Consider the following 15,092-nt stretch of genomic DNA (forward strand, 5'->3'; position numbering starts at 1 on the left):
GTATCTCTTTGTATCAGCTTCTTAGTTGGAGCCCATGTTTCTCTATTTTTGGCTTGTTCCCTCATTTTGGTGGTGCTTATCTTCAAATACCTTCCTGTGAAAGATTTACTAGGAGGTAAATCTTCAGAAGTATTTGAAAGTGTTAAATAGCTTTTTTTTTTTTAATCCCAACACATTTTTTATTTATTTGAGTGTAAAATTCTGGGTTGCAGAAATTCGACAGGGAAGTCTGTCCCTAAACAAATTCCATACCTACATGCAAAATCTCTAAATACTTTTTATTGCCTCATTTTAAAATCTGAATGGATGAGACAATCTGGGTATAGGGAATGTGTAGTACTGTCAGACACAAATAGAAGAAGTTCACTGGGGTCAGCATGTAGTCTTTCATTTTGTTCAGTACGTAGCCTTTCATTTAAATCACTCTGCCCACTGCTATGCCTAGAGTCTCCAGAATTTTCCTGGTTTAACTCCACCAGGGAATAAACCTTCAGTTTTGTTATGGATTGGTAAAGTAGCATCTGGATGGACAGGTTGAGAAAGGAAATCCAGGAGTCCTGTATACTCCTCCTATGATTTTTATTCTATGCTTATCCCAATTTAGACAAGCCCATGATACCTCGAATTCTTGACACTATCTGGGTTCTGCCGTGAAAATCACCTTGATTCCTGTCTTCATCTAGAAGTTATTAGTTTTATTCCATCTGCTTATTCAACGGCAATGGGTTTGGTTTTTGCTTAGTCAGTATTCACCCAACTGCTTTCAAAGTGTTGTTACTATCTCTACTGTGCTACTTTTGTCTCTTCTTCTTTCTATGTTCATACTGTTTTTATTCTCTTACTGACGTGTTAGTGGGGTATTCTGAAGAAATGTTGGTACATGCAGGTATGTCATCTGATATATTTAACCAGAAAGCCCAAAGAAAATATTTACATAAAATCTGTATTTCTCTTTGTGTCTATTAGTAGAAAGATAAAGGCCACTTTAGTCTGTCTCAGGAATGGCTGGCTTCAACTACACTGGTGTTAACCATAGGGTCTTCTATCTGCTGGGCATTCCAGGCCGAGAAGACTTACACATGTGGATTTCCATCCCCTTCATCATCTCCTATGTCTTCGTTCTCCTTGGGAATGGTCTGTTCATTTTCATTATCCTCACCAAGAGCAGCCTCCACGAACCTATGTACCTTTTCCTCTGTATGCTGGCTGGAGCTGACATTGTCTTTGCTACCACCACAGAGCCCAAGGCATTGGCCATTTTCTGGTGCAATTATAGAGAAATTTCTCTTAACGGCTGCATTGCCCAGCTCTACTTCCACCATTCCTCCTTCACCTCTCAGTCAGGCATCTTGCTGATTATGGCATTTGACTTCTACATTGCAATATGTTACCCACTGAGATGTACTTCGATTCTTACCCACTCCCTGATTGGGAAAATTGGTGTGGCTGTTTTTTTGAGAGCACATTGTACAATTTTCCCCATGATATTTCTTCTGAAGAGGCTGACTTTTTGCAGAAATAACATCCTTCCACATACATTCTGTGAACACATTGGCTTGGCCAAGTATGCCTGTAATGACATCCGCATAAATATCTGGTATGGGTTTTTTGTCTTAATGTCCACAGTGATCTTATATGTTTTCCTTCCTATGTTCTGATTCTCCATGCTGTCTTTCACATTCCTTCCCAAGATGCTCGCAACAAAGCTCTCAATACATGCGGCTCCCATGTCTGTGTCGTTATTCTCTTTTATGGGCCTGGAATCTTCTCAGTTCTCACACAGTGCTTTGGACACCACATACCACTACATGTCCACGTCTTGCTGGCCAGTATCACCATGCTTGCTCCACCTATGCTGAATCCCATCATTTACGGGGTCAAGACTAAGCAGATACGAGACCAAGTGGTCTATGTGTTTTTTCCAGAGCAGAAATGACTGGGGATGGCAGAGACTGATTTCTCAGAAATTTTGGCCCTCCATGAGTTATGTTTTGGTAACTGAACAGAAAAATAAAAACTGAGTCACTAGGAAAAATGGCTGTTTGACTTCTGGACCTTTGGAGCAACTTACCTGAGGTTGTGGGACTTGCCTCTCTAATAATCTGAAAGTAGGAGTCATGTCTAACTCTATAACAACCGAGTTTTGAGTAGAGCCAATATAATACTGAGTTTTGTTCAGATAATTATTAAGTTTTCTGCTTTGAGTTATGTTAAGTCCTGGGATGTCTAACCATATCTCTGGACACCCACTTAAAACTTTCATATGCTTTCTGAAGGTATGATGGGTGTTAAGAGAACATGGGGAGTGGTGCTCCTCTTTACTTTTGGTTTGTTATTTCTCAAAATCATCTCCCTCAACATGGTACAGATACTGTTAGTGATCTGTTTTCAGACCTCCTTTTCAAAAGCCATTTCAAAGATGTGTTGAATCCCATGTAAGACTGTTTACTACAGATCAGTAAGTAAGCATAAGTAAGCCTGTGCTTACCTTGCTTATTGGATAATCTAACCTCGTTTATCACTATTGATGTTAACCTTGATCACCTGACTGAGGTGATGCTCATTCTTTTAGTTTTTAATGTTTAAGTTTTTTAATCATTAATGATATAAATATTGTGCTAGGGACACTTTTGTGCATAAGATTTGCCTCGTTGGGGGAGAAGGGAATTACGTTTTGCATGATCTTTACCTTAAGCAGAATTACTTTAAGAAGGTCAGGGGTATGAAAATTTTAGGCTCCCCCTGCCCACTGGAAAATCGCATCTAGAAAAGTTACTACAAATTTTTAATCTTGTCAGAAATGCATAGAAGTGCCAAGCTTACAGTTCTCTTTTTAGCGTTTAGTAAGTAGCTCCATTTTAAAAGAATTTCCCATGTGATAAGGTAAAAATCACTTTCTCATTTTCCTCCAGTTTGAATTTATTTCATAAACAGATATATTGACCAAATTTCACTGTGCTTATTGGATATTGGAGTGCTGATGGCCCAGTGGTTAAGTGCTACAGCTGCTAACCAAAAAGTCGGCAGTTTGAATCCACCAGCCACTCCTGGGAAAACTTACAGGGCAGTTCTATTCTCTCCTACAAGGTTGCTAAGTCAGAATGGACTTGATGGCAACTGCAACGGGTTTATTGGATATCGTATTTCTTTGTGGATTAACAGTAACAACCATTTGTTGGACATGGGCAAAGCTTTTCATGTACCTAATCTCATTTAATCTTCATATCAGATCCATTGTTTTTATTCTCATTTTAGAGACATGGAATTTGAGGTTCAGAGATAATACATAACTTCCCCAAGGGAGTAATATTTATTGCCATTCTTTTCTCAGGATTTAAAAATTTAAATTTCTAGAATATTCTTTGGTTTGTTTGCTCAGCTTTTGTTTTATTTAAGAGAATATAACAAATATTTTCAAATCTATCAGTCTTTTCCTTTGTGAGTTTTGGTGTTTTAAACTCTGAGGATTTTCTTCGATGTGTGATTTAATTATTATTTACATTAGTTTTCTTCTAGTTCTTCTTACGGTATTTTTTTTTAATATTTAACCTTTCAAAATGTATGTTGATGAATAAACAAGCTAAGCGAAATAAAGAAGATAAATTTCAATGACCAATGATCCTCTTGGTATATCCCCTAGGTGGAATATTTAGTTACCCATTTTTTTTTCAGGAAATTTTTATAGAGTACTTATTAACCATGTGTGTTAAGAAGCCCTGGTGGTACAGTGGTTAAGTGCTCAGCTGCTAACTGCAAGGTTGGTGGTTCAAACTCACCAGTCACTCTGAGGGAGAAAGATGTGGCAGCCTGCTTCTGCAAAGATTTACAGCCTTGGAAACCCTGTGGAGCAGTTCTACTCTCTCCTATGGGGTCATTATGAGCTGGAATCGACTCGATGTCAAAGGATTTTTTTTAACTATGTGTGTTAGACTGGAGCAGGACATTTATTACCATGGATAATTTCTACAAATTAAATAAATAAAAGCATGCTACATTACAGTATGATCTCAATGATATGTTGTTGATCTTGTTAGTTGCTGTCAAGTTGGTTCTGACTCATGGTAACCTTATGTTTAACAGAGTGTGATGTTCCCAGGTTCTGTAACACCTTCAGGATATTTGGTATGTTTGGAGAAGAAATACATTCAGAATGTTCCTTAGAAGCAAGGATGATGAGACTTTGACTCACTTACGTTGGACACACCATCAGCAAAGACTAATTGCTAGAAAAGGACATCATGTTTGGGAAAGTTGAGGGCCAATGAAAATGAAGGAAATTCAGTTAATTGGCCTAATAATGTGTTTAATGTTTCTGTTCTACCTCCTAGTTCATTGTGTAGTGCCTGGGGTCTTTAAAGCTTGCACGATGCCACCCAAGGCATGACAATTGGTCTCTGTTTGCCTAGAGCAACAGAGGAAGAAGGAAAGTTAGGAATAGGAGGAGGATATGGAATATGTGGCTAATTGCCTCCATGAACAACTGCCTCCTTTGCTATGAGGCCAGAACAACCAGATGGTGCCCAGATACTACTGAACATTTTCATCGAAGATTCTGAAGAAGAATCCTGATCAAAAGTGGGAAAATGTAGAACAGAATTGCAATGGAATCCAGGCTTTCTGGGGCCATGAGGGCAGGATGAACCCCCAAAACTATTGCCCTGAGATAATCTTTAAAACATAAACCAGAAATATCCCCTGAAGTCTTCTTAAAAATAAACAATAGTTTAGCTTAACTAGTAAAAAATGCCTGCCTTGACCTTTATGCTCTTTTAAGATCTATCTATGTGGAATTGAAGTGACAAGAGCAACTCAAAAGATTAAATAGGAATCTTAGGGGGCAGTGAGTTTAGCTTAATGGGGGAGAAACAACTCAGAAAAAGAGGGTCAGAATGGTTACACGACTCAAAGAACGCAATCAATGTCACCGAATTGCACATGTAGAAACAGTTGAATTGGTGTATGTTTTGCTGTGTATATTCTCAACCATAACAACCAAATAAAATTTAAAAAAATAATAAAATGAGGGAAACTCTCACAAAGATGGATTGGCACAATAGCTGCAACAATGGACTCAAACATACCAAACTCAACTATAGAAAACCTCTATATAAATAGGGGAGATAAAAGCTTGTAAGTTATTAACGAAAATGCTACCACTGAAAATCCCTAGATGATGGAATCAACATTAGTTTTATATACAAAACAACATAAATACTTTTAAGTGGACTTGATTTTGTTTAACATTTTATCATGGTATCTTCAACATAGCACTTAATACATGTTGGTTGAATGGGTGGTGAATGAATAAATGAATGGGTGAGAGAATCCATAGGATCCCAGCTTCGAAAGTGCTTCTATATCTTCTAGGAGTCATGGTTGAAGATCAGATGGAGGAAGATCTGGGGCCTTGCTTAGGGTCCCTAACCACATTCTCGTTCTTTACCCTGACCTCTCCCCTTGAAAACCTCTCTCCAGTCCCTCTTCTGGCCCAAGCTCATGGAGCTTCTCAAGCATACTTTTTGCAGTAGGCTCTAGGCATCCAGGCAGGAAAAGAGTTAAGGGTTTAACAGTTATGTTACTGACAGGAGAGACGATCGCAGTGGAGAAGAAAGTCAAAAGAGTAAGTCCTAGTCCATGGTCCTTGACGATGATCAGGGAAAGAACAATTTGCCTTATAGTTTCTCCTTCAACCTGGTTGACTGGCCACAGCACACAGGCTACTGGTTGTGGGAACACCCTGAGATTGAGGTAGGGGCACCGCTTCAGACTGGGGTTCCTGATGGCTGTGACGGACAGTTTGCTGTGAAGACAGTCATGAGGTTGGTACCAGGATAGACTGGACCCTTCTGCCTATGGGCATAAACATTAGGGTTCTGAGTGTGGGGATAGAGGAGGTGGGGGAAACACTGAGTTTATTGACGAAGGACATGGGAAACAATGATGGATTGCCTTCATCATTTGTTCACACTAGGTTATGTTTTGGAATTTTCCATCCTCTGCGATCAGAGTCAGGGAGGATAGAACAAAATGTTTCTGCAGAAGCTAGGTGGCACAGTGGAAGTATTAGTGCAATGGAATGAGAGAGAGGCAAGATAACTTGCTTCTAGACTTCCTTAACTCACTTCTTCTGTGACCTTGGAAAAATTGCTTTTCCTTCCAAAGCCTTTGTAAATAATAAGTTGCATGAAAAGATTATTGTAAAGCAAGGGTTGGCAAACCGGCCAGAGTGAATATTTCAGGCTTTGAAAATAATCTCTTGTTCCAACTGCTCAACTATGCCCCCTGCCAAACAGCCATAGACAATATGTAAATGAATGGGTATGGCCGTATTCCAATAACATTTTATTTACAGAAGCAGACAGCAGGCAGGATTTGGCCCATAGGCAGTAGTTTACTGACCTCTGTTATAAAGTCCCAAGCAGTACTGGCATTTATATCTTTGACTCAAGGTTAGTCTATCTCCTTTCAGATATCTGTGACTTCGATCACGTTCTTCCTTCCTCACATTTCTTTATTTGGTGTTATGGGTTGAATTGTGTCCCCGAAGAATGTGTGTCATTTTGGCTAGGCCATGATTCCCAATATTGTGTGATTACCCACCATTTTGCCATCTGATGTGATTTTCCTATGTGTTGTAAATCCTACCTCTGCAATGTTAATGAGGTAGGATTAGAGGCACTTACGTTAATGAGGCAGAACTCAATCTACAAGATTAGGTTGTATCTTGAGTCAATCTCTTTTGAGATATAAAAATAGAAGTGAGCAGAGAGACAGGGAGACCTCATGCCACCAGGAAAGAAGAACCAGCAGAGAAGTGCATCCTTTGGACCCAGGGTCTCTGTGCTGAGAAGCTCCAAGGCCAGGGAAAGATTGATAACAAGGACCTTCCCCCAGAGCTGATAGAGAAAGAAAGCCTTCCCCTACAGCTGGCACCCTGAATTTGCATTTCTAGCCTCCTAAACTGTGAGAGAATAAATTTCTCTTTGTTAAAATCATCCACTTGTAGTATTTCTGTTACAGAAGCACTAGAAAACTAAGACACTTGGCAAAGTCTTATTTGTTCTTCAAGGTTCAACTAAGGATGGCACCTTTAGGAATCATTTCTTAGTTTTCAGGGAGTTGTCTATGTTTCCACAGCTCCTTGTGTTTACTTTTTCTTTACACTGTCTATATTATATAGATAGACATTATTGCTGAATTGTTTGTCTCCCTCCAAGTAGGCCATAGGTCCTCAAGAAGCCATGCCTGGAACATATGGTGTGTGCTCAGTAACCAAAACCATTGTCCTTGAGTTGACTCAAGACTCATAGGGACCCTACAGGACACAGTAGACTGCCCCATAGGGTTTCCAGGACTGTAAATTTTTACAGAAGCAGACATCACATCTTTCTCCAGTGGAGTGGGCTGGTGGGTTCGAACTGCTGACCTTTCAATTAACAGCCATTGCTTAACCACTGCATAGCCAGGGATAGAGGAGGTCAGTAAAATTCAGTGAAATTGGGTAATCAATTCAGTTACCATTTTTCCTTCTGAGATGCACTGTATATCACATTCCGGTGGTCAAAGTGGAAACTGGAGTGTAATTCACAGCTTTTAGCTTAGTAACTATTTGAAACTAAGATCTATGGCATTCTAGAGCTGGGAGGCTGACCTAATTTGTGTAATCATCTAATTACAGACGATCTAATTCAACCTCTCCTAAACTTTAGTTTTAAGGATGATGGGACTGCGTGATTTCATTGAGATCACATAGCTAGTGAATAGAACGGCAAGTAATTTTAACTCATTTTCTTGGCTTCCTAGCCAGGATTCTTTTCACTACTCCATGCAACAGAGAATGATCTGTTACTCTTTCCACTACTTCAACCCCATTCAGCTTCTTGGAGAGAGAAAGGAGAGGACCACCAAATGCTATATACCTCAATGTACAGGAGACCTCCCCTGGGCATGGCAACCCCTAACCACACTCTTATCAACCACTCACTCTTCCTTCTGCTGGGCATCCGTGGCCTTGAAGATGAGCACACATGGGTCTCTCTCCCCTTCTTTATCTCCTACCTTTTTGCTCTCCTTGGGAATAGCCTCCTCGTCCTCACTGTATTCATTGAGCACAGTCTCCACGAACCCAAGTACCTCTTCCTCTGCATGATGGCTACAGCTGACTTCATCTTGTCCACTACCACTGTGCCCAAGGCCCTGGTCATATTCTGGATCCATGTAAGGGAGATCTCCCTTGATGGCTGTGTTACCCAAATCTTCTTCATTCATACCACCTTCATCACAGAATCAGGGGTTGTGTTAGCAATGACAGCTGACCACTATGTGGCCATCTACGACCCACTGCACTATACCACAGTGCTCAGTTGTGTTGAAATCATTTTAGAGTTGGCTTGGCTGTGGTCCTGAGAAGCTGTGTTCCTGGTGAAGCTGCTGCCTTTTTGCCATAGCAATGTGAATGTGCTGCTGCATACTTGCTGTGAGCACACAGATGTTGCCGTGTTTGCCTCTGCTGATATTCGTGTCAATGTTTGGTATGACTTGTCCATCTTTCTCTCTACTATGGTGCTAAATGCCTTGCTCATCAGAGTTTCCTACATCCCCATCCAATATGCTATCCTCTGCCTCCCTTCCCAAGGAGTTTGGCAAAAGTCTCTGGGCACATGTGGCTCCCATCTTGAGTCATTTCCATGTTCCACTTGCCTGGGCATTTTTACCATAATTCCCAGTGTGATTGTTAAGGCTGTGTGTCAGCTTGGTTGGACCATGATTCTCAGTGGTTTGGGAGTTATGATGTAGTCTGGCAGCCATGTAATGATGTAATCACCTCAATAATGAGATCTGATATAATGTAATTACCTGTATGATGAAATCTGCTGTGAGTAGCCGATCAGTTGAAGGGGAATTTTCTTGGGGATATGGTCTGCATCCAATATGTATGGACTTTTTGGCAAACCTCGCTGGATTTTGCTCTGCTCTGAACCCTCCATTTGGCTTGTCATCATCTGACCTCTGGTTCTTGGGACTTGAGCCAGAAGTCTGCCATCTGATCTACTGATCTTGGGTTCATCAGCCCTTGCAGCTACATGAGTCAGGAGAAGCCTCCACCCTGATGGCTGACTCACAGACCTTGGACTTTCCAGTCTCTACAACTGTGTGAGCCATTTCCTTGATATAAATCTCTCTCTCGCTATATATATACGTATGCTTCACTGGTTTTGTCTCTCTAGAGAACCCAGTCTAAGACATTTGGAACTTAGAGTGGTTCTAGAGAAGCAAAATTCTAAGGATGAGTTTTCTAAATTGGTTCTCAAGTCTGGTTAGTCATAAAGATATTGATGACTCTGTTTCCAGTAGTAAAGAGGCCACTGCTAATCCATGGCATGAGGTGGCAACAGAAATATGCAAAAAATCACCACCAATAGATTAAGTACTATTGAGAGGTGAAAATCTGGGAGATGATATGTTTGAAGCTTTTCAAGAATTTCGTCAGAATGAAAAGTATAAAGAAGCTAGTCGGTTAGTCCTACTTTCACCAGAGAAAGTGGTGAAAGAAAGAGATGAGCTCAGGGCTTCAGAGTCACAGCTCAAATATCAAATATATGACCTTAAAGTTGCCACTTGTGCCCTGAAAGAAAGTTTCATTCTTGCAGTCAGAGAGCTGATACTGCCAAAAAGCAAACCCAGAGTTTTATCATTAAAAAAAAACTTTTTTTTTTTTTTTTTTATCATAACAGTGGCTAAAATACAATGCCAACTGAATTCCCAAAGTCGAGTGGTGACAGAAGTTAAAGTGAGGACATTGATTGGAAAGAAATGGAGTCCTGAAAAACTTGGGATGGTAATCTATAGGCAGATAATCAGGAAGCTGGGAACACTGAGTCCCTAAATTCCTTTCAATTACTCCTGCCAACAAAACCATTAGCCTTCCACCCCCATTTGATGAGATTAACCCAGCTGTGTCTGAAGAGCCTTTGTCTAAGATATTGCCTGGAGCAGCCTCTGAGTCACCCCGTGGGGAAGCACTGCCAGAGGCAGATGCATTACATCACTGAATGTTCTCAAAACACATCCTACCACCCATTTTTGCTTCTAGGCCTATAACTAGACTTAAATCCAAGAGAGCCCCAAAAGGTGAAGTAAAAAGTGTGATCCAGGAGAAAGTACACTGCACTCCACAAGAACTGCTTGACTTTTCTAATATGTACAAACATATATGTGGGAATTGCTATTAAGGACGTGGGATAATGGTATAAGTAATATACAGATGGATCAGTCCGAGTTTATTGACACGGGCTCACTAAGCACAGATTCTTCATTCAGTGTTTCAGCTCTCAAGTTCAGGTAAGGATCTAGTAGTTTATTTGGTTGGGTCACTGAAGCATGGATTATGCAGCGGCCTACAATAAATCAAGGTGGAGCACCAGGCCTGCCTTGGTATGCTGTAGAAGAAGGTATCCAAAGGCTTAGGGAAACTGTCGTGTTAGAGGTTAGATCCATAGACCCACACATGGAGTGCCCAGAGGACTCACCTTTTACCACATGGTGAGGAACAAATTTGTGAAGGGAGCCCTAGCATCCTTGAAGACTGCTGTGATTGCTATTTTATGTAAGTCAGATTTGACAGAGGGAGTTGCTCCAACTGAATTAAGACATCAAACTACAGTGAGGCTGATTGGACCTGGTGGTGGTAGGGGCCAAGTGGTGGCAGTCAATCAACAAAGACAAGTTGGGTGTGGTTACCATAATGGATAGTGGAGTCAAAGCAGTAATCAAAATAGTCTGGTATAGACTTATGGTGTTGGCTACTTAGTCATGGTGTCTCTAGGACTGAAGTAGATGGGAAGTCTACTAAATATTTACTTGATCTGTACAAGCAGAAGAATTCTAGGTCAAGTGAATGGCAGTCTAACTCGAATCGCCAGAATAGAGAGTGACAGCCCCTCAATCAATTCCCAGACTTGAGTCAGTTTACAGACCCACATCCTCTTCAGTGAAAGGGAGACCAGGTTCTCTTGAGGGAGGGCTCTACTACACTGTCAAAAATTTATACCATTAATCTTTCTCTCAGCCTTCCCCAAAGGAATCCACTGCATTTTACGAGAGTGTCGGTTCACTGGTGAAAAGTAAATAATCAGACTTTTGAGGATTACTGGATACTGGCTGTGAACTGACACTAATTCCAGAAGACCCAAAATGGCACTGGGGTCCACCAGTCAGAATGGGGGCATATGGAGGTCAGGCTATTGAAGGAATCCTGGCTGGTTTTTGTCTCACAGTGGATCCAGTGGGTCTCTAAACTCATCATGCAGTGATTTCCCCAGTTCCAGAATGCATAATTGGAACAGATATACTCAGCAACTGGTAGAACCCCAACATTGGGATCCTGACAGGTGTAGTAAGGGCTATTATGGTAGGAAAAGCCAAGTGGAAGCCATTAGATGTCCCTGCCTAGGAAAGGGGTAAACCAAAAGCAATACCACATTCCCGGTGGGAATTCAGAGATTACTCCCACCATCAAGGACTTGAAGGATGCAGGGGTGGTGATATCCACCACATCCACACTCAGCTCACCTATTTGGCCTGTGCAAAAAAAACAGATGGATCTTGGAGAATGACAGTGGATTACTGAAAACTTAACCAGGTGGTGACTCCAATTGCAGCTTCTGTTCCAGATGTAGTTTCATTGCTTGAGTAAATTGATACATCTCCTGGTACCTGGGATGCAGCTGTTATCTGGCTAATGCCTTTTTATCCATATCTGTTTCAAAAGACCACTGGAAGCAGTTTGCCTTCAGCTGGCAAGGACGACCACACACCTTCACTACTCTATGGCATAATTTAGTTTGCAGGGAACTTGATCACTGTTCCCTTCTACAAGGCGTCATACTGGTCTATTACATTGATGACATTATGCTCACTGGACTTCCTGAGGAAAAAGTGTCAATGACTCTTGACTTATTGGTAAAATATTTGCATGCGAGAGGGTGGGAAATTAACCCCACAGTAATTCAGGCACCTTCCATCTCAGTGAAATTTCTAGGAATCTAAAGGTATGGGGCATGTTAAGATATTCCTTCTAAAGGATAAGTTGTTACATCTGGCCCCTCCTACAACTAAAAAGGGAGCACAACTTCTGGTGGGCTTCTTCAGATTTTGGAGGCCACATATCCCTCATTTGGGTGTGCTACTCTGGCCTATTTACTAAGTGACTTGAAAAGCTGCTAGTTTTGAGTGGGGCCCAGAATGAGAAGGCTCTCCAACAGGTTCTGGCTGCTGTGCAAGCTGCTCTGCCACTTGGGTCATATGATATGGCTGATTCAGTGGCTTTGGAAATATCAGTGGCAGATAGAGATGCTGTTTGGAGTCTTAGGCAGCCCTCTATTGGTGAATCACAGCACAGACCCTTAGGATTTTGGAGAAAAGCCCTGCGATCCGTTGCAGATAAGCACTGTCCTTTTGAGAAATAGCTTTTGGCTTGTTCCTGAGCCTTAGTAGAGACTGAACGCTTAATCACAGGGCCACCAAGTCACTATGTGGCCTGAGCTTTCCATCACGAGCTGGGTGTTGTCTGATCCACAGAGCCATAAAGTCATATGTGCACAACAGCACTCCATCATTAAATGGAAGTGGTATATACAAGATCAAGAACCAATGGTACTGAAGGAAGAAGTCCAAGCTTGAAGGCATTGGTGAAAAATAAGGCTTCAGGAATTCAGGGAATACCATCTGAGATGTTTCAAGAAACGGATGCAGCGCTGGAGGCTCTCACTCATCTATGAAGGACTGTGGTGAAGGGAAATCTCTTGTTGGGCAGAACTGTTAGCAGTGCATCCGGTCGTTCACTTTGCTTAGAAGGAGAAATGGCCAGATGTGCAACCGTATACTGATTCATGGGCTATTGCCAAGGGTTTGGCTGGATGGTCAGAGACCTGGAAGGAACGTGATTGGAAAATTGGTGACAAGGAGGTATGGGTGCAGGTACAACCCTCTCAGAATGGGCCAAAGAAGTGAAGATATTTGTGCCTCATGTGAATGCTCACCAAAAGGTGACCTCAGCAGAGGAGGATTTTAACAATCAAGTGGATAGAGTGATGCATTCTGTACAAACCAGTCATCATCTTTCCCTAGCCACTCCTGTCATTGCCCAATGCTCTCATGAACAAAGTGGCCATGGTGGCAAGGATAGAAGTTATGCATGGGCTCAGCAACATGGACTTCCACTTACCAAGGCCAACTTGGCTACAGTTACTTCTGACTGTCCAATCGGCCAGCAGCAGAGACCACCACTGAGCCCTGATATGGCACCATTCCTAGAGGTGGTCAGCCAGCAAGCAACCTGGTGGCAAGTTGATTACACTGGACGGCTTCCAACATGGAAAGCACAGTGTTTTGTTCTTATTGGAATAGACACCTACTCTGGATATGGATTTGCCTTCCCTAAACACAATGCTTCTGCCAAAAGTACCATCCGTGGACTTAAAGAATGCCTTATCCACCATCATGGTACCACACACATCATCGCCTCAGATCAAGTGACTCATTGCACAGCAAATGAAGTGCAGCAATGGGCTCATTATCTTGGAATTCACTGGTCTTACCGTGTTCCCCATCATCCTGAAGCTGCTGGCTTGACAGAATAATAGAATGGCCCTCTAAAGACACAATTACGGTGCCAACTAGGTGGCAATACCTTGCAGGTTTAGGGCAATGTTCTCCAGGAGGCTGTACATGCTCTAAAGCAGCGTCCAATACACACTGCTGTTTCTCATAGCCAGGATTCCTGGGTCCATATACAGTGCTTTTTCTCCCATAGCCAGGATTCATGGGTCCAGGAATCAAGGGGTGAAAATGGGAATGGCACCACTCCTTATTACCCCTAGTGACCTACTCACAAAATTTTTGCTCCCTGTTCCCACAACCCTATGCTCTGCAGGTCTAGAGGTCTTAGTTCCAAAGGAAGGAATGCTCCCACCTGGAGACACATCACTGATCCCATTGAACTGGAAGCTGAGAATGCCACCCTGCCAATTTGGGCTTCTCATACCTCTGAATCAACAGGCAAAGAAGGAAGTTACCATATTGGCTGGTGTGATTGATCCTGATTACCAAAGAAAATCAGACTGATATTGCATTATGGAGGTAAGGAAGAGTATGTCTGGAATGCAGGAGATCAATAGGGCATCTTTTACTACTATCAAGCCCTGTGATTAAAGTCACTGGAAGACTACAGCAGCCCAATTCCTTCATGACTATTAACGGCCCAGGCCTTTCCGGAACGAAGGGTTGGGTCACCCCACCAGGCTAAGAACCATGACCAGCTGAGATGCTTGCTGAGGGTAAGGGGAATATGGAATGGGTGGTGGAAGAAGGTAGTTCCAAATACCAGTTAGGACCATGTGAGCAGTTACAGAAAAGAGGACTGTAATTGTTAAGAGTATTTTTTCTTGCATGTTTGGATCAAATATTTTTGTTTTCTTCACTTATATAAAATGTAAAGGGCTAGTATGTCTTTGGTTGTACGTGTGTTAGTTGTGTCTTATTAGGCACAAGTATAACTTTATAATTTCCTTTATGTAGAGATTACGTATAGTTTAAGGAGATGTGTACAGGTGCCAAGTGCTTAAGGTTGTGTGTCAGTTTGGCTCATCATGACTCTCAGTGGTTTGGCAGTTATGATATAGCCTGGTAGCTATGCAATTATGTAATCACTCCATGATGAGATGTGATATAATGTAATCATCTTCAGGATGAAATCTGCTGTGAGCAGCCAATCAGTTGGATGGGAGTTTCCTTAGGGGTGTGGTCTGTATCCAATATATGCGGACTTTTTTCGAGCAAACTTTGCTGGCTTTTGCTCTGCTCTGGATCCTGCATTTGGTTTGTCATCATCTGACCTCTGGTTCTTGGGGCTTGAGGCAGCAGCCTACCATCTCACCTGCTGATCGTGGGTTTATCAGCCCCTGCAGCTATGTGAGTCCAGGGAAGCCTCCAGCTTTACACCTGACCCAGACACTTGGAACTTGCCAGCCTCTACAGCCATGTGAGCCATTTCCTTGATATAAATCTCTTTCTCTATATATCTGTATCTGTCT

General features: G+C 41.9%; 1 pseudogene; it reads left to right on the forward strand.

The window, feature by feature from the left end:
* Positions 1-217: 217 nt before the first annotated feature.
* On the forward strand, positions 218-1,998 carry LOC135232007 (olfactory receptor 52B4-like; annotated as a pseudogene).
* The last annotated feature ends 13,094 nt before the right edge of the window (positions 1,999-15,092 follow it).

This window comes from Loxodonta africana, chromosome 7 (assembly GCF_030014295.1).
Source record: "Loxodonta africana isolate mLoxAfr1 chromosome 7, mLoxAfr1.hap2, whole genome shotgun sequence".
NCBI classification, from domain to species: Eukaryota; Metazoa; Chordata; class Mammalia; order Proboscidea; family Elephantidae; genus Loxodonta; species Loxodonta africana.